This window comes from Monodelphis domestica, chromosome 7, assembly GCF_027887165.1.
Source record: "Monodelphis domestica isolate mMonDom1 chromosome 7, mMonDom1.pri, whole genome shotgun sequence".
Lineage (NCBI taxonomy): Eukaryota > Metazoa > Chordata > Mammalia > Didelphimorphia > Didelphidae > Monodelphis > Monodelphis domestica.
The window spans coordinates 35,866,728-35,892,799 of NC_077233.1; positions in this window are offsets into that span (position 1 = coordinate 35,866,728).

A 26,072-nucleotide genomic window follows, 5' to 3' on the forward strand; every position below is an offset into this window, starting at 1 on the left:
ATTGGCAATTGGGGTTAAGTGACTTGCCCAGGATCACACAACTAGGAAGTGTGTGAAGCCAGATTTGAACTCAAGAACTCCCATCTCCAGGCAGGCACTCTATCCAGTGATTCACCTAGCTGCCCCTGCTTCCTAACTTCTAGAGGACAAAAAATAGGACTCATTTCTCTAAATGAAATAAGAGGGTAGAAAAAGGAGACCTAGAAGGTCAGAGGCTATTGGATCCCATGGCAGAAAGATAAAATGTTATCATTTGTCCAACAGGACACAGAAGCAACTGATGTAAAAAATTCAGTCATTCCTTCACTACTTTGTTGTTGGTTTTTTCTGTACGGTCCCATTTTCCACAAGTCAATGACAGTCAAAACATTATAATCATCTCTGTAGGATGCAAGTATTCTTGAACTGACTCTTCCCATATTTAGGTAACTGAATCATACAACTATCTATTAACTTTTGAAAAGTGTGCCTTTTACTAACACCCTCTCTGGCATGGAATTCAATACAACCAGCTCTTATTACTATGAATGTGCTAGGCATTATAGTAGAGAGTTAGGATGCAATAACAAAAATGAAACGTCCCTGGCCTCATGGAGCTTACATTCTTCTCGGGAAAACATTTATACAGATCTGATCCCACTGTCTCAGGGCCAGGTCTGCTACAGCCTCCTTAGAGTTTTTGAGTACTTTAAGGGGTTGGAGCTGAGGGAGAGTATATCTTCTGTCTGCCATTGCCTTGAGCCCCATTGGTTATGTTACCCTCATTTGTTAAGGGTCTGTAACTAGAATCCCAGTTTTATTGAACTACTTAACATTGATTAACTTTTTCAAAGTAATAGCTACTTGAAAGATATTAACAGGAACAAAGCATAAACATTACCCTCATCTCAGGGACTTAATCATAACTATGCTATCTTGGACTTGGGGTGGTGGTGGGGAAGATCATAATTTAGCTCATATTCCTACAAAGTTTTGGTCCCACCAACTTCATGTCCTACAATCACTGCCATATAAATCCTTAGTTCAGTTTTTGCTGCCATGAGTCTAAATGGTTGTTGCAAAGAATGATCCTTTATCTTCAGGGCATTGATACTGGGATGACTGCCATATCTAACCTGGACTCTCACCCAGCATCAGATGCAAAACTTGAGCTCTGGCTAAACTCAGACTGGAGGAAACCCTGCTTGGTGCCCCTGTTGCTGATGCTGAAAAGTAAAGTAAGCAGAAAGCTCTCACTGGCACCTCTAAATATCTTGGGGATCCAAATCACTAGAAAGCACATAAATTTACCCAGCCTCCCTTATATTCCTGAAACTGAAGAAAACCACTAGAAGACTAAGGTACAAGGAAATCTTTGAAAATCTCCTCACCAAGAGTTCATACTTTATTCCCCAGGTTGGACCCTTCTTCCTCCAAGCCAACGTGGGGGATCTAGCAGCAGATGGACCTCCAAAGAACTCACCATTAAGGAATAAAAGGAAAGGTAAGAACTATGGAATTCTGGAAGCAATGGGGATTTCTAAACCTACTCATTAACAATCTGCCCCTGGGGTTTGGGTTAACAGAAGAGTAGGGAAAAATTCAACAAGTTTGCCCCATCTGTGTTAGTCTCCTCCTTAGTACCTAACACCCAACTTCCATTTATTCATAGTTCTACATTTATCCAAGTTCCCCCAGAGAAGCAGGGTACTTTGATGTCTCACATTTTGGAATACTTAGAGCTTATTTACTTTGAGAAAAAAATCACAGATATCTTCTAAACTGGTTAACACTTTTAAATACAAGGATTCTGTGCAGAATAAAAATGGAAGAGGTATCTATGCCTCATACATGATAAGATCTTCCAGTTATTTCCATTTGCTGATTGTTTTAAACCCCAGAACATCAAAGAGCCTAATGAAAGCAATAATCAATTCAACAAAGGTCTCCCTATTGTAAACCTTAAAATTTTATATCTCTAATTCCTTTCTTCCTCCTGTTTGTAATTAAACTCTATAAAAGGTTGACGGCTGACTTGAGTTTTCATTTAGGAATTACATAGCTGAATTCCTTGGCGACCTTAAATTAATATATATCAGTCTTTTAAAGTGATTTCCTTGTCACACTATCCATCCATCCAAGAAAACCATGGTGCTGTGGGGAAAAGTGCTTAATTCAGATACAGGATTAAGTTCAAATTCAAGCTCTGCTATATACTTCCTAGTGAGACATAACCTCTCTCTTCCTTGGTTTTGCCATCTTTATAATGTGGGAGTTAGACTAGATGGCTTTACAGGACTCTTCCAACTCAAGTCTAATATCCTAAGAATGCCTAGTTGGAGGCTGATGCATAATGCTGATACATCAGGGCAAAAGTCTTAGATAGTGAATGCAGAAGAGCAATGAACTGGTCCAGAGTCAGATAGGAGGAACAGAGCATCCTGGATGGCATTTGTCAAAATCAGATGGGGTTTTTAGCAACTCCAAGCTTCTCTCAAACCAAAATTTGAGTTTTCCCACCACTGTTCTTTCAGGAATGCCATATAGCTACAAATCATGGAAAACCACAACCTGAAGATTCAAAATTGCTGGTCATTCAAAGGGCACTGGAGAAATGCATTGTGGACATAAGCAGGTTCCAATACATAGAGATTAAAATAGCCCCTACTTCACAGTATTGTTGTATACAACATGTATACAAAAATCTATACATACATATAAAGGATATATGTATATGTAAAGCATTTTGGAAACCTTAAAGCACAATTTAAATGCTAGCTATCATTAGTTATATATTGCCAGTGACAAATTATGCACCAGAAGCTGAGGAAAAGATGTCATCAGATAGATTTGGGAATGTATATCTAATCTGTTGCCAAGTCTTGCCATTGCTACTCTCACAACATCTCTCATCTATGTGTCCTTCCTTTTCTCAGCTCACATAGTTGCCATCCCTGGCACTGATCGTCATCTTCTCCTTGCTGGACTACTACAATAGCCTGCTGGTTGGCTTGCCAGCCTTAAGTCTTTCCCCACTTTAGTCCATCTTTTATTCACCTACCAAAGGGATAGCCCTAAAACACAGTTCTAATGTCACCCTTTCCCCCTCATTTATTAAACTCCATTGATTCCTAAGATCAAATATAAAATCCTCATATTGGCATTTAGACCTTTCCAAACCAGCCCCTTTCTACCGTCTAGGCTTCTTTGCCTTTACTTACCTCTAAGATCTAGCAACACTTACTTGCCTTTTTTGCTTTTTCTCACCAACCCCACCCCAATCATCCAATTATGACTTCCAAAAAAGTGAAACAAAGTCTTCAAGGCAAAAAGAAATAAATTTATTAAGAGAGGGATCCAATTTTACAATAAAGCCAGACTCTGTCAAGACCTTGAGACTTTGAGCCTTTTTGAGTAACCCCTTATGTAGCCAAAACTTATACTAAAGATACAATAATTTTCCAGATATATTTATATTTATCCAAGAATCAAGTAGAAAAATAGAATAAAGAAGTGAAGAAAAATCAGATAATTCATGGGTGTGTTTGAACCACAACTTCACATAGTTACTGATCATAGGGTGAAGAAATATATTAAAAAACTTGATGCCTGCTATATGATTTTTCTTAGAAATCATTCTTTCAGAATTAAGTGATTACTGTTTTTAGAAATACTTAATACTTACAATTCAATACTTAATTGGTTCCAAAAGGACTGTACTATTAATTGAATACCGATTCAGTTCCAAAAGGACTAAACTACTAAAAATGCTGAACCTCTAAAAGAATAAAAATATGCCATATAGAATCATATATGATTCTGGATACAGAAAATACTCCAGATAGAATTATATCTCGATTATTCTCAAAAATATTTAAGATCTATGATTACAAAATAACTAAATTGTGAAAAAACTGCTGATCTAATATAACAAAATAACTGCATTTTTGGAAAACCTGCTGATACTGATGTAATCATGAGAGGGGGCAGGGGATTTCACATTCACAGAAGACGGGTCATGTGGAGAGAGCAAAAGTAACAGATGGGCAGTCCTATGCTGTTGTCAAGTAATGTCAAGACCTCTTAGGGAAAGTCCCTCCCCCCACTCCAAGCACATGGGATGTGTCTATCCTCTCTGGGAAATTCATGGAAAGATCCAAATGACCATCACGAAGATAAGGTTTATATGGTTCAAAACCAGTACCATTGGAGGAGATATTCATATAGGTGGGGTCACAGAACATAGAAATATTTAAGTAATGATGTATAATTATTTTTCAGGATATAACTTTAGTATATATTTCTTTTCCTTTCAAAGAGATCTTATTTTAGGGAAGTGGACTAGGAGAGTGATTCCTATTTGGAACAATAAGGTAAACTCATCCTTTCTAATAACTAGGATAGGGGTTGGATCTATTCTTTCAACTGATAATTCCCAGGAAACAACTTTTCTCTATCACTGAAGGTTAGCACCTTCTTTGTAATTTATAATCTTGAAAAACTGGCCAGAGCTGAGGTAAAAAAATCTACTGGAGAAAAGACCAGATTCTACCCTCCTTGTTTTGTATGACCTTCAAGCTAAGAATAATTTTTTTCCATATTTAAATGCAATAAAATTTTATTTATTATTTTTTTAAAACCCATACCTTCTGTCTTAGAGTCAATACTGTGTATTGGCTACAAGGCAGAAGAGTGGTAAGGGCTAGGCAATGGGGGTCAAGTGACTTGCCCAGGGTCACACAGCTAGGAATAAAATTTTATTTACAAATCTAAGACCTGAGGGGAAGCTAGATAGAGTACCAAGTCAGAAGTCAGGGGGACCTGGGTTGACCTTAGACACTTCCTAGCTGTGTGACCTTGGGAAAGTCACTTAACACTGTTTGCCTAGCCCTTGCCACTCTTCTGTCTTAGAATTGATGCTAAGACAGAAGGTAAGGGATTTTTAAAAGTCTAAGACTCCCTGGCCTAGAGTATTGGTTGGATAAAGGACACCCAGAGTCACACAGCCAGATTGGGTCCCAAGTGAGGACAAGGAACCCAGGTCTTCTTGATTTAAAAGTCATTGTGTGACACATGTAAAATCCAGTGGAATTGTGCATGAGCTATAGGAATGGGGTAGAGGAAAGGAAGGAAAAGAACCTGAATCTTGTAACCATGGGAAAATATTTTCAATTAATTAATTAAATAAAATTTCCAAATAAAATAAAGTACAAAATAAACAAATAAATAAAAGTCATTGTGTTCTCTGGTCATTGTGCCACACTGCCTTCTGCTAGCAAATGCATCCTCATAAACACACAATTTGCCCATATTCTAACTAGCTCTAAAAGCCAGCCATAGCCCTTTAATTAGAATTTTTTAGCACCTGGGCAGAAGGCAAGAAGCCACCCAGAGCCTCCAAGAATAACCAGGAAGGGCTAAAGGCCAGGGAACTCCTCGTGTTTCCTTGGGATCCTGCATATCCAAAAGGCAGAGCAGTCAAGCAAAGAGAAATAAATATCTGGAGGACTGATGGAGATCTAGCACTCAGATCTTCAGCACCAGTAAAAACCCCCAATTTCAGCTGGAGAACGTTTGGAGCCAGTCCTGCAGCTGAAGCCTATTGGAACATCAGTTCTAAAACACAGCTTTCTCCTCATTAAAGGGAGGACTTTTTCTAGGCATTCTCTTCCTGAAGTCAAATCCATTAGCACTGCAGAGGGTGATTAGCGGGGAAAGGGCTCATTTTCCTAAGAGTATATTCCCATTAGCCCATCCTGTAAGTAAACACACACACACACTGGTCCGTCCAAGGCCAGTTAGCCATGGTTCATTCTGCCTCCTGAACAGTTAACAAGACAGTGACATATAGCTCCTGGTGGTTAATCTTCTGTGGTCAGGAATCCTTGTCTGTTGTGAATGGCTGTGAATCAACTAAACTGGATGTGCCAGGATATTTAAGATGGCCATATATTTATTGATGAAGGGATCACCAGTTCAGTATTTCTGCCAGTTACCTTTATCATCTTTATTCGATTTGAGAAACATTTTATTTACTGACTTCCAAAGTTTCCCATTCAAAAGGAAGATTTGTTCAGCTCTGGGAGATTTTCTCATGTTTCCCTTAGCCTTCTTGATGGAGAAAAATGTATCTTTCTCTTTCTTTGGGTTTCCCAATGAACTCATGCACAGCTAATTCAGATGACAAAATGATTCTATTTCAAATATCCTCACGCACAGATTATATTATTTGAAACTTTTCATGAGAAATGATTAATCATGGGGTTTATAGCACCAATTTTTACAATTTGTAGAATGAGACCAGACAGACATATGGCTAAAATATAACATTTAAGACGCAAGAGGCTATATCATGAAAGCTTCCCTCTGGTTCTACTCCTGAGCTGTTTTTTAATATTATTAGCAATCAAGGGAGCTGAGTTTATTTTCTCATGATCAGAATGAGAAATGTGAGCCCAAGATAAAACCATATCACTTAGGCTGTGCCTTTAAGTAAGCAGTCCATCCTGTTCCTTCCATGGAAGGTTATGTAAAGGCACATGGGGGAAGTGGGGGGGATAATCAACCTAGTTATTGGGAATTCAATAGATCTTCCCAGCATTCTCCAGACCTCCAGTGACTGCAAGCCACACAGACTTTCTCATTCTTGCCCATGGCCTTCTGAGGTCTCCATAGAACATCTTCACAGTGCCCTGGGGGGAGGCTTTTTCGGACAGTTAGCATATCAGAGTCCATAGAGTGTCAAGCTTGGAGGCAAGCAAAGCTGGGTTTAAATCCCACTTCTGACATGTTATAGCCATGGGGAAAGGTTTTCCCTCCAGATATTAGTGAAGCAGGTCAGATTTCCCCATCCCCAACTCCAAGTACTAGGAAAGAAGGCATCCTTCCACTTTCAGGTATTGTGGATATTGTAGGAGGGAAAGGTGATGAATTTGAAATCAGAGCACCTGAGTTCAGATCCTGGATCTTCTCTTACTACCCAGGTGGCCTTGGGGAAGTCATTGCACCCTCTGGGGCTCACTTTCCTCATCTACAAAATGAATTAGATTAAATTACCTCTAAGGTCCCCTCCAGCTCCAAATCCATGCTCTTCTTGGGTCTCTACTACCCTATCAAGTTCTTCCAACCACACTCTTTCTCCAACCTGGTAACAAACCAAATGGATCCACTCACAAATGTTTATTGAATACCAGCCCTAAGTTCTCGATGATGTCTCTCTACTGCTATTAGATGAGGCTCCATTTTAATGTGTTCTTGCCAAATTTAGCAACCTAGCTTATTTAACCAATTCACATCAATTAGCTTTTACAAAGGGATGTTTACTATGAAAGCATAAAAATAAAAGGAGTTACAAACAAAAAGTGTATATCTAAGCATTGTACATTGTACAAATATGCATTGAAGAATCTTTCTTCCCTTCTTACCCAAGGGCACTCATTTTCTCCCATAGCACCTCTGTCCATGAAAAGAGGGAGCTCAAGCTTCAGGCATTTTCCACATGATATTCACCCCCTCCATCTTTACTTCTGAATTCTGCATATCCTGTGGGCAAATCATTACAGCTTCTTCTTGACTTCCTTCTATCTATACTGTCAAAAAGTTTACTTCATTTTTCTGCCAAGCCCCAGCCTGGACTACCAGATCTGGGGCTGTTTGTATGCTGGTCTTGGGCAGTTTGTAAAGTCATAGCTATCTCTAGATTTTCCATCACAAGAATAGACACAAAAGCAACAGAAGCATCATCAAGGTCATGTACTCATGGGCCATAGGATAGTGGCCCCAGGGGGTCAATAAAGGACTGTGGTCTCTCTCTCTCTCAGCTGAGGGCTTCTAGCCTTCCTTTCCACCTCTAGGACCCAGGTGGTATGGTGAATAGAGGCATGGGTCTGGAGTCAAGAAAAGCTTAAATTTAGCCTCAGATACTTACTAATTGTGAGATCCTGGGCAAGTCACTTAACCTTTATCTGTCTCATTTTCCTCAACTGTGAAATAGGGACAATATAACCCAGGGTGTTTTAAAGATCAACTACAACTAAAGATAGTTGTAAAGCACTTAGCACACTGACTAGAACAAAGTAAACACTACATAAATGCTATTATAATTACCATTATTAATTATCACTCTTACTTGAATACAGTCAACAAGTAAGAACTTGCTTTGGCTTCTTGAATGTACCATGGTTATGGCTCGGCAGTCAGTCAAAATTCCATTTCCTAGTCACACAGTTAGTGGACTGGCATCATTAAAAGAATTTGTGTCCATACTGCAGGGTCCACGGGGGAACAGGAATAGCAGATCATTCTGTGCATGCTCAAATGGGCTGTGCTTAGCCAATTCCCTATTTACACATATACAAAAAGTAGTCTTTAGAATTGAAAGGAGAGAATGGGGCTGGGGTGGAAAGGGAAACTTTGAAGAGATGAAATTTGAAGGCTGAATAAGACTGCAAATAAGCAGAGAAAAATTGAGAGAATATTCTAGGGAGGGAAAGGCATGAAGACAAAGTGTCCATGGACATCTGTTTGTTTTGGATGGGGACTAAGATTAGCATGGTTAAAAGAGGTTTTTGCAGGGAATTCATAGGGGAAGGAGTTGGAAAGGTAATTTGGGGCTAGAATTCATTTAAATCATGTTCTCTTCATATGTATGTATGTATGTATATATGAAGAGAACGTGATACACATACACACACACAAACCCTTACCTTTCATCTTAGAATCACACTGTGTATTGGTTCCAAGGAAGAAGAGTGGTAAGGGGTAGGCAATGGGGGTTAAGTGACTTGCCCAGGGTCACCCAACTGAGCCACCAACAATCCACTGAGCCACCTAGCTGTCCTGGCCTCACATTCTCTTCCTTTTAGATCCCTATTAACAGTCTAGCAAAGGCAGTGAAAAATACAATCAGAAAATACTCTGAAAACATCAGATCTACGTGTTATATATGATTTTCAATTCTCACTATGCCAGACTGAGCATCAGTAAGCTCAAGGATAGTGGATCAAGCCTTGGGTTAGCCGTCATTTCACAGACAAAGCTCAAGAGGGTGATGAGTAATGGGCATAAGGGGGCAGACTACAGAGAGCTGGAGTGTCTCTCTGGCTTTAATTCATACAGCATTCTTTGCCATGTTTCACCATTCTATTTGTTAGTACTCTCTTCATTCTCTCTGATGCAGTATATACTGCATAACTGAAAATCGGAATGATGCATCAATTAACACTCCACCCCCCATATGTTAGCCCACTCAGTTGTTGGTGATTGATTGAATTTTCTTTTCTTTCCATTTATGTTCAGTCCTCATCGTGCTCTATGACCTGCTTAGAAAATTTAGAAACTACAACTTCTGAGTTAGCCGTGCCTAACTGCAGGATAAATTGAGTATGATCCGTCTCAGACTGTTTATACTTTTGGGACCAGACAAGACAGATGCCTTTGAATGTTTTGAATATACTTATCACATTGTATTCCCCCATTGGAGTGTAAGCTCCTTGACGGTAAGGAGGATTTCATTCTTTTTTCTGTAACCCCTTTCTATGCTCTGTAACTGTTTACAACAGTACCTAGAACATGAAGATACAGATAGGAACCACATCTGTAATTTCACTAGAATAAGGAACTGGAAGGTGAAGAAACTCCCACTACCAATAGAGATTGGCACCTTTTTAGTGAGTTGCCTAGAGCACTGAGAAGTTAATTGAGTTGCCCCCGATCAAACAGCCAGTGTGGATCAATCAATCAACAGCATTATTATATACCAGACACCATGTTAAGTACTAGAAATACAAAAAGGAAGGAAGGAAGGAAGGAAGGAAGGAAGGAAGGAAGGAAGGAAGGAAGGAAGGAAGGAAGGAAGGAAGGAAGGAAGGAAGGAAGGAAGGAAGGAAGGAAGGAAGGAAGAAAGAGAAGAAAGAAAGAAAGAAAGAAAGAAAGAAAGAAAGAAAGAAAGAAAGAAAGAAAGAAAGAAAGAAAGAAAGAAAGAAAGAAAGAAAGAAAGAAAGAAAGAAAGAAAGAAAGAAAGAAAGAAAGAAAGAAAGAAAGAAAGAGAGAAAGAAAGAGAGAAAGAAAGAAAGAAAGAAAGAGAGGGAGGGAGGGAGGGAGGGAGGGAGGGAGGGAGGGAGGAAGAAAGGAAGGAAGGAAGGAAGGGAGGGAAGAAGGGAGGAAGGGAGGAAGGGAGGAGGAAGGAAAGGTCCTTTTAGGATTTGAATTCAGATCTTTCTGGTTATGGAGTCAGCTCTCTATTCACTATGCCAGGCTACTTGTCACGAGTAAGTGCTTCATAGAATATTTGTTGAACACTATTTGTTGTCTTTCCAGAGCCCAGCACAGTGTTTTGCACATAGTAGACCCTTCATAAATGTTTGTTCAGTGAAGTGGAATTGTAATTAGTATACACATGTGAAGAACAGGAGAGCACATTTACAAAGAATTTACTGAATGCCTGGCACTGTCCTAGGTACTGAGGCTATAGAGATAAAGTTGCAACCCAATCTGACTATGTAGCTAGGTGAGTCAAGGCATAGCATGCATGAAGCACAGGGATCCAGGGAAAGTCCCAGCTTAAAAGCCTGACCTGAGAGAAATGGGAAAAACAAATGAGAGCAGGTCTTTAATGCCATATTGGCATCTAAAGGAGACACTCCACAACCCACTGCTGAGGCAAAAGTATTTCATACATGCTTTTATGATCTCCATAAATTGGTGAGAGACTGGCCTCGATCACTGGCAGAATGCTGATTGAACGGGCTTTTAATGGAGTCTCTAGCAGCAGTAAAAATGCATGAGAGCAGCTCACTTGAGTACTGGCTCCTCTGATATATGCAGCAGGCCTTTCAAGTAACAATGAAACAGGCTTGTGGCCTCCTAATGACAGTTCACAAGGCCCAGTTATCACTGTGGGCAAATCCTTGGAAGATCAGAGGGAATGTTGGGGCTCGTGTTTATACCAACCATCTATCCTGGATTTTCCAAGACAATCCTGACTTTAAGAAAACAAAGCGTATTTTAAGAATTAACCTTTTTCAAACCATGTATCCTGATTTTTTTTCATTTATTGATGGACCCAGTGTTTTTCCATCTGGGCATAACCAATCAATCAACAAACATGCATTAAGCACCTACTGGGTATCAAATGCTTTGCTAGACATGGGAGTTATAAATACCAAAGTGAAATTATTCCTGGCCTCAAGGATCTTCTACTGAGGAAACCTGTGTCCAGGTAGGCAAGTACCCTCCCTTTGGAATATATTTCCCCAAAGGCTCCAAGGTAAAGAATATGTTGTTCCAGATAGTGACTTGCCCATAGTAGGTGAAGGATGCCCATACATTATTGGTTGTAGTAGGAGCATTATACTAATACTGATGAAAGTCAGAGTAATTTATCTTTAAATTATATTGAGATATTCCTTGAGATCTGAGTTTCTCAGCGGGGCTAAGACAATTTAAGCTACTTCCTTATCACCTGAAAAAAAAAGTAACAAGAGCAGCATGCCAAGGGTTTGTTGATTTTGGCTGGGAGCTTTCCTCACCTGAATCAAATTAAGGTTTCTCAATGCCCATCCTTGCTGACTATCTTCCTGCTCTGACTAAATAAATGTCCTTTTGTTAACTGTTGAAAGACCTAAGAGAGTCTCATTTTGTGCCAACATCAGACTAAAACGATCATGGAACACGTGGTTTTAAAGGTCACTGAGAAATGACAATAACAGAGAGCACCTCCCTTCACTCCTGACCTTGCAGTGCCAAGTTTGGAATCTCTACCTCCAATAGTTTATGGAGACATGTCCATGTAACCTAGACCCTGGAGCAGGGAGCCAAGGAGCATGGTTCCAAGAGTTCATAACTGAGGTATGGACCACAAAGAGAAAAGCAGTATAGAATTTACAATGTACGGTAATAAATAACCATACAGTGCCCTACATAACAAAAGCAAAAGAATACTTTAATCTCTCATAGTTATTCCCGAGTTAATTGGCATGATCATTTATAATTCCTGCTCATATGGTATTTATTTTTAAGCAAATGAATTTTCAGATTGAGTCTCTTTCTTAGCTTTGGAGATTGGAAATTGGGAAAATGGACTTCCACCTGAGAGGCAGGGTTTGCCTACTTGCCTATGGTAGTCGAAGCTACAAAGTTGTTGGAATATCAAACTATCAAACTTTATGATACAAATGGCTAACACTACTTGATTTGCTTTTGCTAATCTGTTTAACCATGACTGAAGATTTTCTTGCTGGTAGGTCCAAACTGATACTTGCACACTATTAGTTCAGGTTCAGAGTTAGGATGGAATGAGGCACATTCTTAAATCACTAAACAAACAATGAAAAGAGATTTGTTTGGCCCTAAAGTAGCAATGATATGCCGCAAGGCTATTGAGTCACTCAGTTTCTATAAAGAAGCTCCCTCTCCATTTGGAAACGTTAAAGAGTCCCAACTCCCATGTGGATGGGACTGTTTAATGCCCTTAGTTGACCAGGAACACAACCAGGAATCTGAGTCAGGAGAAGAATAGCTAGAGCTTTAGCCACCCCAGGTTAATCAAGTTCTGACTTGTGTATAAATGGAGATTTTGAACCCTAGACTTCATTCCCCAGAAGTCCTTGGTATTTCCCAGAATTCCCTATAATCTCTCCTGAGTCTCCACATTGGCAAGATCACAATTGGTATTTAACTAGCAGTAATGCCTCCCATGCTCTCTTCCTTTGCAATAATGCAGCAAGTATAGTGGTAAGCTAAGTGTAGAAATTTTAAATGGGATAATCAGCCATGGGCACATGGTTTTTATTTTGTATCCTCCTTATTCCTTGATTTCTAATGATCCTTAATAAACCTCATAAAATATAATATTTTTATTATTAGAGATATAATTTAATTTTTACATTTGTTGACTATTTCTAACATGTCAATGTGGAGGTTAAACAACATTGGTAGACACTGGTCCTATCATAGCCTCATTGGAGATCTTTAAGCATAGATTATAAGACCATTTATTGGGTATGTAATAGAATGAGTTCTTTATCAAGTTAGGATTGGACTCAATGGTCAATGAGGTCCCATTTAACTTTGAAATCTTGTGATACTTAATGGCAAACAATATGCTAGATTCAGAAGGAATAGGAATGGTTAGTAGGTAGGACCAGAGAGTGAATGAGTAACAGGCCATGATTGACAGGGTCTACTAGATTTTTTTTTTAAATCTAGGATATGACCATAAGGTTATGGATGGGTTGCAGGATGATCAACACTGTCTTCACCAAGTCCTATCAGAAGCATGGAGAGTAAATACTTTTAGAAGGATTTAATGAAACCCATGTTGCCTTCTGAAAATGTGGTCACTATAGCCATATTGGAAGCATTCTACTTTTAAAGAAAAATCAGATGTATTAAGCCAAAACCAAGATTTTAATTGCAAGATAAGGGATTGTCACATAAATTGTCTAGTATTCCTTGTAACTCATTTAAAACATTATCCAATACTTCCTTTGAGAGCAAGTTCCTTCTGGACTGGAAATGTTTTGTTTTATTTTATTTTTAATGTTCATTTGTACCCCCCAGAACTTTTAGTAGGAAGTGTCTGGCACATAACACTTATTAAATATTTATTGGAAGTAGAGCCAAGATGACAGAGTAAAGGCAGATTTGCCTGAACTCTCCCAAATTCCCTCCAAAAATATTAAAATTATGCCTCAAAACAAATTTTCAGGTGGCAGAACCAATAAATAAAAAATAAAAGGATATGCTGAAACAATTTTCCATCCCAAGACAACTTAGAAGGCTAACAGGAAATGACTATCTCACTGAGATGAGAGCAGAGCACAGTCTATCTCAAACCATGTTAATGCAGGCCATTCCTAGCAAGCCAGCAACAGGCTGGGGGGGGGGGGGGGTGGGCAGAGGATGACTTCTGAAGCTCTTAGCACATAGATGGTAAAGATGGTAAAGAGATCAGACAACTGGTCAGAAGGGAGACTGGTCACAGTTCCAGGACAAAAAAGAGTGCTTATGGTCATTCAGAGATTTAAGCACAAGCCACACCTCTTCTTAGACCATACCACTTTGGAAAAAACTAAAGACTTATATACCCCAGGACTAGCTCTGAACACAGCAACCAAAAAAATTTTGAATCTTGGGACAAGACCTCCTCCACCCCAGGAGCATGACCAAACTTTAACATAAAGTTACAACTTAAGAAATAGACTTGGGAAATGAACCAACAACAATAAAGGTTCTGATCATATAAAGTTACTGTTGTGGCAGGGAAGATCAAAACACAAATTTGGAAGAAGACAAGAAAACCAAAGCAGCTACATGAAAAGCCTCAAAGGAAATGAATTGGTTTCAAGCACTGGAAGAGCTCAAAAAGGATTTTTAATCCAATAATTATTAGGCTACATGAAAGTCTTATTTTATAAAAAGAGCCTAGAAATCAAATTTCAAGAAATTATCAAGGAAAACTGCCCTAATATTGTATAACTGCAAGATAATATGGAAATCTAAAGAATCTACCAATCACTTCCTAAAATAGATCTCCAAATAAAAATGCACAAGAATATTATAATAAAATTCCAGAGTAATTCCAAGGTAAAAGAGAAAATATTGTAAGCAGTCAGAAATAACCATGAAAAACAGTCAGAAAGAGACAAATATTATGGGGCCACACTTAAGAGAACACTAGATATAGCAGATTCTACATTAAAGCTTTAGAAGGACTTGGAATTCTATGATTTTCTAGAGGGCAAAAGAATTAGAATTACAACCAAAAATCACCTATCCAGAAAACCTGACTATAATCTTTCAGGGGGTAAAAAATGAATATTTAATGAAATTTAGGGCTTTCTAGCATTCCTGATGAAAGAATGAGAGCAAAATAGAAATTTAATATTCAGATTCAGGACTCAAGAGATGCATAAAAAAGTTAATAGAAAAGAGATATAAGAGACTCAATAAGGTCAAACTGTTTACATTGCTTCACAAAAAGATGATAATTGTAACACCTAAGAACTTTATAATTATTAGGGCAGTTAGAAGGAATATACATAAACAGGACATAGGTATGAGGTGACTATGATAGGATGATAAAAAAAATTAAGGGGTGAGAAAAGGAGGATGAATTGGGAGAAGGAGAAAGGGAGAGGTAGAATAGAAGAGGAAGAATGTGATTTTATACAAAGGACATGAGAAAGAACTTTTACAGTAGAGAAAAAGATGGAAGAGGTGGTGGGTAATTCTTGAACCTTACTCTCATCAGAATTGGCTCAGAGAGAATAAGTTACCCACTCAGCTGAGTATATAAATTTATCTTACCCCATAGGGAAATAGAAGAGGAGGGGAAAATAAGTGAGAGGGGCTAACAGAAAAGAGAGCAGATTGGAGGAGGCAGTGGTCAGAAGCAAAACTTTTGAGGAGGGACAGGATAAAAGGAAAGAAAAGGATAAAGGGTTGGGGAATCAGGTTAGAGGGAAATATAGTTAGTGATCTTAACTGTAAATGTGAATGGGATAAACTCATCAATAAAATGGAATTGGATAGAGGAATGGATTTTGAAAAGCTAGATTCCTATAATATGAAGTTTAGAAGAAATACACTTGAAACAGATGAACAAAGAGTAAAGATGAGGGGATAGAGCAGACTGTATTATGCAAAAACTGAAGGTTTTTTTTAAGTAGGTATAGTAATCACATAATAAAAAGAAAAAGAAAAAAAGAGATATAATTAAAAGAGATTAGCAAGGAAACTACAATTTGCTAAAAGGTTCCATGGACAATGAAATAGTATCAATATAAACATATATTCACCAAATGATATAATATTCAAATTCTTAACAGAAAAGTTAAATGACCTATAGGTCCTAGATAAATCTAACCAAAAAATAAATAAGAAAAAAGTGAGATGAATAATGTTTTAGAAAAGTTAGATATAATAGAACTCTAGGGAAAATTAAATAGAAATGAATATATCATTTTCTTGGTCATGCATAGCATCTTCACACAAATTGACCATGCATTAAAACCCCACAACTAAAAGCTGAAAGGCAGATATATTAAATGCCTCCTTTTCAAATCATGAGGTAATTAAAAATTACATTTAATGAAGGACCACAGAAACAAAAATTACAAATTACAAATTACTAAATAATCTAATACTAAAGAATGAGTTCAGGCAAGAGCCCCTAGGTGACTTAGTAGATAGAGAACCAGGCCTGAAGATGGCAAGTCCTGGATTCAAATCTGGCCTTAGACACTTCCCAGATGTGTGACCTTGGGCAAGTTACTTGCCCTCCATTGTTTATCATTTACAGTTCTTCTGCCTTGGAACCAATACTTAGTATCAGTTCTAAGACACAAGGTAAGGCTTTAAAAAAAATGAATGAGTCAAAGAACAAATCATAGAAACAATCAACAAACAAAAAAAAAAGAGAGTGACAGCATTAAGATAACATATGAAAATTTATGAGATGAAACTAAAGCAATACTAAAGAAAATGTATAACTCTAACCTATTTCTGTCAATTATATCTCACTAAAATGGAGAAAGGATATTCAATGAATTGGGAATACAACTAAAAATAAACTAAAAAAAAAAATTTAACAGACCCAATTGGATCTCCTAAAAATGAAAGGAGGGATTCACAAAACAAAATTGAAAATAAGAAAACTATTGAACTAATAAATAAGATTAGGAGCTTGTTTTATGAGAAAAATGAATGACATAGACAACCTTTGATTAAAAAAAGAAATAAGAAAAGCAAATTACTAGTATCAAAAATGAAAAGTGAATTTATCACAATGAAGAGGAAATTAAAACCATTATTAGAAGCCATTTTGCCCAATTATATGTCAGCAAACCTGACAATCTGAGCAAAATAGAGGAATATTTACAAAAATATAAGTTGCCCAGATCAACAGAAAAAGAAATAGACCTATATCCAAAGGACTATAAAATTATGAACACCCTTTGATCCAGTAATACCACTACTGGATCTGTATACCAATTAGACAATAAAAAAGGAGAAAGAACCTACATGTACAAAAACATTTGTAGCAGCTCTTTTTTGTAGTGACAAAGAATTGGAAATTTAGGGGATGTCCATCAACTGGGAAATGGCTGAAGAAATTATGGTACATGTTGGTGATGGAATACTATCGTACTATAAGAAATAAGATGATTTCAGAAAAAGCTGGGGAAATCTATAAGAACTGATGCAGAGCAAAAGTAAGCATCAGTAGGTGAACACTGTACACAGTAACAACAATTCTGGATGATGATAATCTGTTATGACTTGGCTACTCTCAGCAATGCAATGATCTGGAACAATCTTGAAAGACTTGTGATGCAAAATATTATCCACCACCAGAAAAATAACTGTTGGAGTCCTATTTCACATTAGTGTATCTGCAGTTTTATTTGGGGTTTTTGTTTATATATGACTTTGCTCTTACAACAATGACAAATATGGAAGTATGTTTTGCATGGCAATAAAAAATAAACTTTAAAAAATTAATTAATAAAAGAAAAGGAAACAAAAAAGAAATAGAGTGATAGATTAATGGAATAGATTAGATACACACTACACCATAGTAAGTGAACACGGTGATTTAGTGTTTGATAAATGCAAAGATCCAATTTTTTGAAACAAAAACTCACTATTTGACAAAAACTGTTGGAAAATCTGGAAAGTAGTTTGGCAGAAACTAGGCATAGACCAACATTCACACTGTATAACAAAATAAGCTTAAAAAGGAGAACTTGATTTAGACATTGAGGGTAATATTATAAGCAAATTGGGGGAACATGGAATATCTTACTTGTGAGATCTATGGATAAAGGAAGGATTCATGGCCAAATAAGAAATAAAGAGCATTATGGGATATAAAATGGATAACTTTAATTATATTAAATTAAAGGGATTTAGCACAAACAAAACCAATGCAGCCAAGATTAGAAGGAAAGCATAAAACAGGCAATGGGGGTGGGGGTCTTAACAGCAAGTCTCTCTGATGATAGAGGACTCATTTATCAAATATTTAGCAAACAGTTTAATTTATAAGAACACAACTTGCTTCACAATTGATAAATGGTCAAAAAATTCGAATAGGCAGTTTTCAGAGGGAAAAAACAAAGCTATCTATAATCAACTAAAAAAATGATCCAAATCACTATTGATTAGAGAAATTCAAACTTAACAACTGAGGTTCCACCTCATACCTGTCAGATTGGTGAATATAACAGAAAAGGAAAATGACAAATGTTGGAGGGGATGTAAGAAAATTGAGAATATAGTGTTGGTAAAGTTGTGAACTGACCCAGCCATTCTGAGGGCAATTTGGAACTATGCCTAAAAAGCTATAAAACTATGCATACCCTTTGACCAAGAATGTCACTACTAGGTCTGTATCCCAAAGAAATTTTTAAAAAAGAAAAAGACCTATTTGTACAAAAATATTTATAGTAGCTCTTTTTATGGTGGCAAAGATTTAGAAATTCAGGCTATACTTATTGATTGAAGAATGAATGAATAAGTGGTGAGATATGATTGTGATGGAACACTATTGTGCTATGAGAAATGATGAGTACAATGATTTCAAAAAAACCTGGAAAGATTTACATGAACTGATACAAAATTAAGTGAGAAGAATCATGAGAATATCATACAAAGTAATAGCTGTATTGGACAATGAAATACTGTGAATGACAGTTTTCTCATCAATATGATGATCTAAGACTAAGTACTCATAATGAAAAAATGCTATCCTTTTCCAGAGAAAGAACTGATGGAATCTGAATAAAGATTGAAACAAACTTTTTAAATATTCCTTTATTTTTCTTGGGGTTTGGGGGTGAGAGGTGGTCTGGATTTTCTTTCACAACATGATGAAAGCAGAAATGTGTTTTGCATGACTGCCCATGTATAATCTATGTCAGATTGCTTACCTTCTCAATAGTCAGAGAGGAGAGGAAGAATGGAAAGGAAACTAGAACTCAGAATCTTAAATAAATATTTAAATTTGTTTTTACAAGTAATTTTTAAAATAAAACACTATTTTTAAAAATGTTCTGGGTTTACCCAAAGTAAAAGCAGATAAGTAAATAAATATTTGTGTCCTAATTACTATATGAAGGCAGGGGGTGGAGGAGACTCCTACTGAAAGAATTTGGATCCTGGTTCCCAAATAATAATTTCAGCTCTCTACCACCACAAGTGAAGAGATTCAGTAGAGATTGAGAGCCCCCAAAATTTAAATCACCTGAGACTTAAAATTATGTATGTAAATATTATATGTATCATTATTAAATATATTATTTTCCATATATATTATGAAGATAGAATTAACTCTCCCTTTGTCTATTTTTAGTTAATCAAATCAAGAACTTAAAATACTCCTATTTAGCTAGTAGTAGTAATAGCTAGTAGCTAATTAGGTAAGAGAGCTCACAAGTCATTTACTAGTTCACACCCCCAAAGGCCATAAGAACTGCCCCCCTTGGGCAGTGCTAGGCAAATTGAAAGACTGCAGTTGGTTCCTGTGAAGTGGGGGAGAGACAGGAAATTATGTGGGGAAAGGGGGTATAAAAGAAGAGACCAACATGGTCTAGCCTCTTTGCTTTCTTGGTTTGGGAGAGGCTGGTTCCTTGGAGAGACTCTTCCCTTGTATTCCACATTGGCAAGTAGAGCTGAAGAGACATGCTTTTCCTTGGAGTCATTCTGTGTTGGTGGAACTCTAGCTGAAGACACCACCAGGACTTCTGACTGAGGACTACTGGGAAATCCATATGGAAATCAGGACTTGGGGAAACCCCTGCTTCACTGGAGCAGCACTTAGGGCTGTAGGTTATATCAAGCTTTGCCTCCTTCCTGCATTTCCCACTTTCACTATCTCTACTTTGTTGTAAATAAAAACTGACTTAGGGGCTAATATTTTATAAAGGAGACCACAGTTCAACTATTTTAACTCTCATATTGAGTCAAACCTAATTTTAAATCTTTCAATATCCATCCAATAGAGAGAGAGAGATTGAGAGCTGATCTGAAACAGAGGGTGACTATCCTAAAGAACTTCAAGGTCATTATTTCCTACTTCAGATGACAACTAAGGAAACTGAGATCCAGAAGGGGTATGTGACTTATGGGTAAGTGGCCAGACTAGAATTTGAGCACAAAATTCAAATGGTTCAAAACCCAGTAGTCTTTCTATTCTACCATATTACTGAACCTTAGATCCATTTCTCTTCTTCATCTAAGTTTGTATATGTATACAATATATTTGCTTGGTTAGTATTTGTTAATTTGTTTTACCACTCAACTAAAATACCACTAATATTCCATTATATTGCAGAGGGGACCTTGGGTTGTCAAATACTGTGCCAATAGAACACAAGTTCTTCCTGGCCAGCTGCTTGCCTCAGTTTCCTCCTATATAAAATGAAGAATTTGGGCTAGATGGCCCCTGAGGTCCCTTCCAGCTTCACATTGACAATTTCAAAAAGATCCTACGATCTAGAAAAGAACCTACCAATCCAGATAAAATTTGAATATGGGTCTTGCAATGGGTTGCTTATTGTCATCTGAAGATCTGGCTGGCTAAGTTCCCAGAGGCATATGACCAGGATGGTTGCAGGGTGATAAATTCTTGTCCTTGGCAGCTCACAAAAACCATCTAGTAGAGCATAGAGAGTGTGTTATCTGTGTGGGTGGTTGGAGTGCCTGAACCAATGAATCATGACTCCTTGAAATATTGAAGAATAAGTATTATGTTTAGAGTCCCATCCATCAGAATCAGGTATTTGCTGGCTGGTATAAGGTCAGCAAGTTTATGATTCTAAATGCAGTACTCAGATAAGAGAATGCATAAAAATCTCTTTATTCTCCACATGGATGTCAGGGCCATGTGCCTTATAAGCATCTGGCACGTATTAAGTTATTATTAATGTAATATTTACATAAATGTTGTTATTAATTAATATAATTGTTATTGATTTTAAATTATATGACAAATGTAATGACTATTCCATTAATAATTTATTTAATTTGTTTTGGAACATAAAATGCTCTGAATATCATGAAATAAGTAGAGTAAAACACCCTGGGAGATAAAAGATGTGCATATGCCAGAGATTGGTTATTTCTTCCAGATAAGAGCTCATCTTCAGTTAATTACCCAATGGGCAAGTTCTCCTACAAGAGAGGTTATTTGGCTAACTCTTTGCAAATCTAGTGAGAGGAAATATGGTGTATATAGTATGAAAGCTGATCTTGGAATTGGGAAAAACTGGTTTCAAGGTCTACTTCTATCACACATCTGTATGACCCTGGATGTGTCACTTAATTTCTCCGCTCTCCCATGCAACTCTGTAAGTCTGTAAGACTGAGTTGCAAAGAAGATGGTAATGAGCACTTGTAGAAGGTGTTTCTTCATAGCGAGTTCTCTATATCAACAAAACCACAAATTCTTTTCCAATTTCATTTAACTGTTTAAGTTTAATTCTAATTGTACTTGGAATCATACACATGTGTATGATTTTATGAACTGAATAGAGTAAGAAAAATGTCTCTAAGTTCCACCTCCAGATTTGTGCACCAGTTTGCCCCTGCCTGGAATTCTCTGCCTCTTAGCATCCCAACATTCCTTCAAAGCTAGCTCAGAAACCACCTCCTACTTTGCCACCCTTCCTCATTCCCAGAGCAGTTAATGCACAGTTGTCTTATATTTACTTGGCTATTTTGCATGTTGCACCTCTCTAGTCAAACATAAGCTCCCTGAGGGCAAAAAATGTTTGGGTTTTGCCCCATTATGTGACACTGATCAGTGCTAGACGTGCTGAAGCCCAGTTACCATTGCCGAATTAATGTTGGTTGCATTGAATTAAATAGAAAATGAATTTGGAACTGAAAAAGAGAGAAAAGTATTAACTAAATATAATAGAGGGGAAAGTCAAGTGGTCATTTGATAGATCCACCTTTTCCCATCTTTGGCCTTCATGACTGACTGTAGCCAGCTCCTAGTCAAAGAGAAAAAAAAAACAAGGACAGAGGTGTCTGAATGTTGTTACAGGCTAGAGGGTTCAAACACAGAGGTCCTTTATGTCCAGTTTAGACAATGGACAAAATTGAGGGTTCAGATGCAGATTTGGATATTGTCATTTTCCTGGGAGCTCTAGCATTCTAATGCATCCCTTATGCAGCAATTTCCTTTGCTTTCCGAATTCATGAGGTTCCTGCCAAAGCAATTACTCATGGGTAATAAAAGCTTGGACCTCAGGAATAAAGGGCAGCAGAACAATTAGAACCAACCCCTTAGTGCCACAGCATTCCTCCAAAACGATTTATGTAGGTCCAATAACCTGGAATAGAAATGATTCAGCAGTCAAAAAAGTTTACATGATCATAGATGGAGAGCTGGAAGAAACTCATGTATAGTAACCCAAATGCCTCCTTCTATACATCATTGGATCATTGATTAATGAAGCAGATCTTATTAATTATTCAGTCCAATCCCCTCATTTTATTAAAAAAAAAAGCAAACTAAGGTTTAGAGAGATGAAGTGACTTGGCCAATGTACCAAAGATAATACGTGGCAAAAGTGAGGATCTCAACTCAGGTCTTCTAACTCCAGAGCAAGAACTCTTCCCACTATTCCAGGATGTTTCTCAAAACTCATCATAGGTTGCATTAAGGGGATAAAGCTGGTATGTGGATGGGAAAAGAGCATCCAGGACATGAAGTACCTCAATAAATGAGAATTGGTTGAAGAAACTGTGGACATTTACCCTGGAGAAAAGGAGATAACCCAGGAGCATGGTAGGTATAATAAAGTATCTGAGAGGCTATTAGAAGGCTTAGATTTGCTCTACTTATCCCAGAAGACAGAACTAGGAGCAATGGGAAGAATCTTCAGCTTTCTCCTAAATATTACAATCCAAAAATGGAATGGGCGACTTCAGGAGGGAGTGGGTTGCCCCTCAAGAGAGGTCAAGTAAAGGTTAGAAAACACTGGAGGATGCTGTAGATTCTCACTGAAGTCTGAGTGGGAATAGATGGCTTTTATGCACTAGTAATCCCTACTGACTCAGTGTTTCTGTGTCTCTGACAATCTGTATCACTGCATCTATGATCCAAGGTAAAGATGCTAACTCAGTGATGACAAAATCAGTTAGCAAATTCAGGAAGTTGAACATGTCCTTTAATATCTGGGGCCTGAAGGCAATGGACCACATTAAGGTTATGAAAAGAGCAGGCAAGCCTTTTCCTGTAGTGTTATTCTTGGGGTGTTATTCTGGTTAAAGAAATGCATAATAAACATGTGAAGAATCCTCTCATGTAGAACTCAACTCAATTCAACATGAATTTATTAAACACAATCTATTCCAGGCACTGTGTGAGGGGTTAAAGATACAAAATTTTTTAAAGGAATCTAAATATCCTGCCCTCAAAGAATTTACATTCTTCTGGAATGGGATAGGAGAGACAACTGGCATGCATATAAGTAAATAAAAATATCAAAATAAAGTAATGTTGGAGGGTAAAGCACTAACATTTGAGGGAATCAGGAAAAAATTTCTTCTAGGAAGAGGAAATAAACATGAAACTTGAAGAGACCCAAGTGTTCCTAGAAACAGAGTTGAGGAGGGAGATTATTCCATGCACAGGGCAGTGCCAAAGTTCAGAAATGAGAGAGAATGCTGAGGGAGAGGAATACAAAGAAGTCATGTTCAACCGAAATGTAGAATGCATGAAGAGTAGTAATGTATCATCAGGCTGAGAAGGTAGGATGAAGTCAGATTGTGAAGGACTTTAATACAAAACGGAAGGAAGGAAGGAAGGAAGGAAGGAAGGAAGGAAGGAAGGAAGGAAGGAAGGAAGGAAGGAAGGAAGGAAGGAAGGAAGGAAGGAAGGAAGGAAGGAAGGAAGGAGGGAAGGAAGGAAGGAAGGAAGGAAGGAAGGAAGGAAGGAAGGAAGGAAGGAAGGAAGGAAGGAAGGAAGGAAGGAAGGAAGGAAGGAAGGAAGGAAGGAAGGAAGGAAGGAAGGAAGGAAGGAAGGAAGGAAGGAAGGAAGGAAGGAAGGAAGGAAGGAAGGAAGGAGGGAGGGAGGGAAGGAGGGAGGGAGGGAAGGAGGGAGGGAGGGAGGGAGGAAGGAGGGAGGGAGGAAGGAGGGTAGGAGGGAAGGAGGGAGGGAGGGAGGGAGGGAGGAAGGAAGGAAGGAAGGAAGGAAGGAAGGAAGGAAGGAAGGAAGGAAGGAAGGAAGGAAGGAAGGAAGGAAGGAAGGAAGGAAGGAAGGAAGGAAGGAAGGAAGGAAGGAAGGAAGGAAGGAAGGAAGGAAGGAAGGAAGGAAGGAAGGAAGGAAGGAAGGAAGGAAGGGAGGGAGGGAGGGAGGGAGGGAGGGAGGGAGGGAGGGAGGGAGGGAGGGAGGGAGGAAGGAAGGAAGGAAGGAAGGAAGGAAGGAAGGAAGGAAGGAAGGAAGGAAGGAAGGAAGGGAGGGAGGGAGGGAGGGAGGGAGGGAGGGAGGGAGGGAGGGAGGGAGGGAGGGAGGGAGGGAGGGAGGGAGGAAGGAAGGAAGGAAGGAAGGAAGGAAGGAAGGAAGGAAGGAAGGAAGGAAGGAAGGAAGGAAGGAAGGAAGGAAGGAAGGAAGGAAGGAAGGAAGGAAGGAAGGAAGGAAGGAAGGAAGGAAGGAAGGAAGGAAGGAAGGAAGGGAGGGAGGGAGGGAGGGAGGGAGGGAGGAAGGGAGGGAGGGAGGGAGGAAGGAAGGAAGGGAGGGAGGAAGGAAGGAAGGGAGGGAGGGAGGGAGGGAGGGAGGGAGGGAGGGAGGGAGGGAGGAAGGGAACATTTACTATGTGCCAAGCTTTATTCTAGTCTCTGAAGATATTGTAAAAAATAGCATAGTACCTTTCTGACTTCACTTTCCTTAACTCCCATTCCCTCAGCTCTTTTACTTGGCAGGCAAGATACCAAAAAAATTGTTGACTACTACTCCCCTTAATATGATCGACCCTGAGGGGTTGAAATTTCTAACAGTGTTGCTCATGAACCCCATCCAATGTTCCCCCCTTGATAACAATTAATCAGCTAACATCAATTAGCTTTTACATAGGAACAATTACTGAGAAGGTATAGCAAAGACAGAAAGTTCAAATCAACCCCCAAATTGAGGGTACTCTTGTACACATCCGTTCACTGGAGAATGATCTTAAATGTGAAGGTCCTATAGCACCCCCATGTAGAGAGTATGTGTGTTTGAGGGAGACCTCCTTGCCTTAGGAGACCTTTTCCCCCTTCTCAGAATCCCTATCAATTTCACTTCTAAGTATGGTACCACCAATGGACATCAATCCCTTGCTCTGCTAGACTGACTCATTCCAGCATCCTTTTTATTGACCATTAGGTCAATCTACTCCAGAGCTATGTCAAGCAAATCACCTGAGTACAGTATTGGTTCCTCACTAACTACATCTCTTGGACTCAAATTTTCATTGGAACAATAGGTACCTTTGATTGATCTCCCAGTCTCTTCTATTGCCTGCACTGTTCCCACTCTGTGGTACTAATTTACCTACAACCAAGAAAGAATAAATACACAAGAGACAAAGTACATCATCATTCATAGACACATGGTGGCCAAGTGAGAGACTGAGCCCACTGCTGCTCTCCCATACATGCCCATGTAACGTCCCACAGCAATACTACTTACTCCCTGGAGAACCACCAGGGAATGCATGAGAGATGTTCCATTTGAAACTTTTGTACAGTCAGTCTTGGCTCAGTAGTCATTTAAAGGGCTTTCTGTCACAACTCAGTAAACAGAGAATAGTCACAAGATCATCCCAGGTCTGTACAAGGGCTTGTGCTAGACCCTAAGAATACAACAACAACAAAAAACTAAATAGATCCTACTCTCAAGGCCCTTGTATGCTCCTGGAAGGACATGGCCAGCACAAAAATAAGAAAATTCTAATTTCACAGAGTGATTTCAAGAAAACAACAAAGTAAAGCTCTCACTGTTAAGATTGATAAAGTCAAAAGGAAACTGTTCCACTCACAACTTCTGATAAAGGATGAAGTTCAAATGCCTCTCCAGCTTTGCAGACTTCCTCACTCTG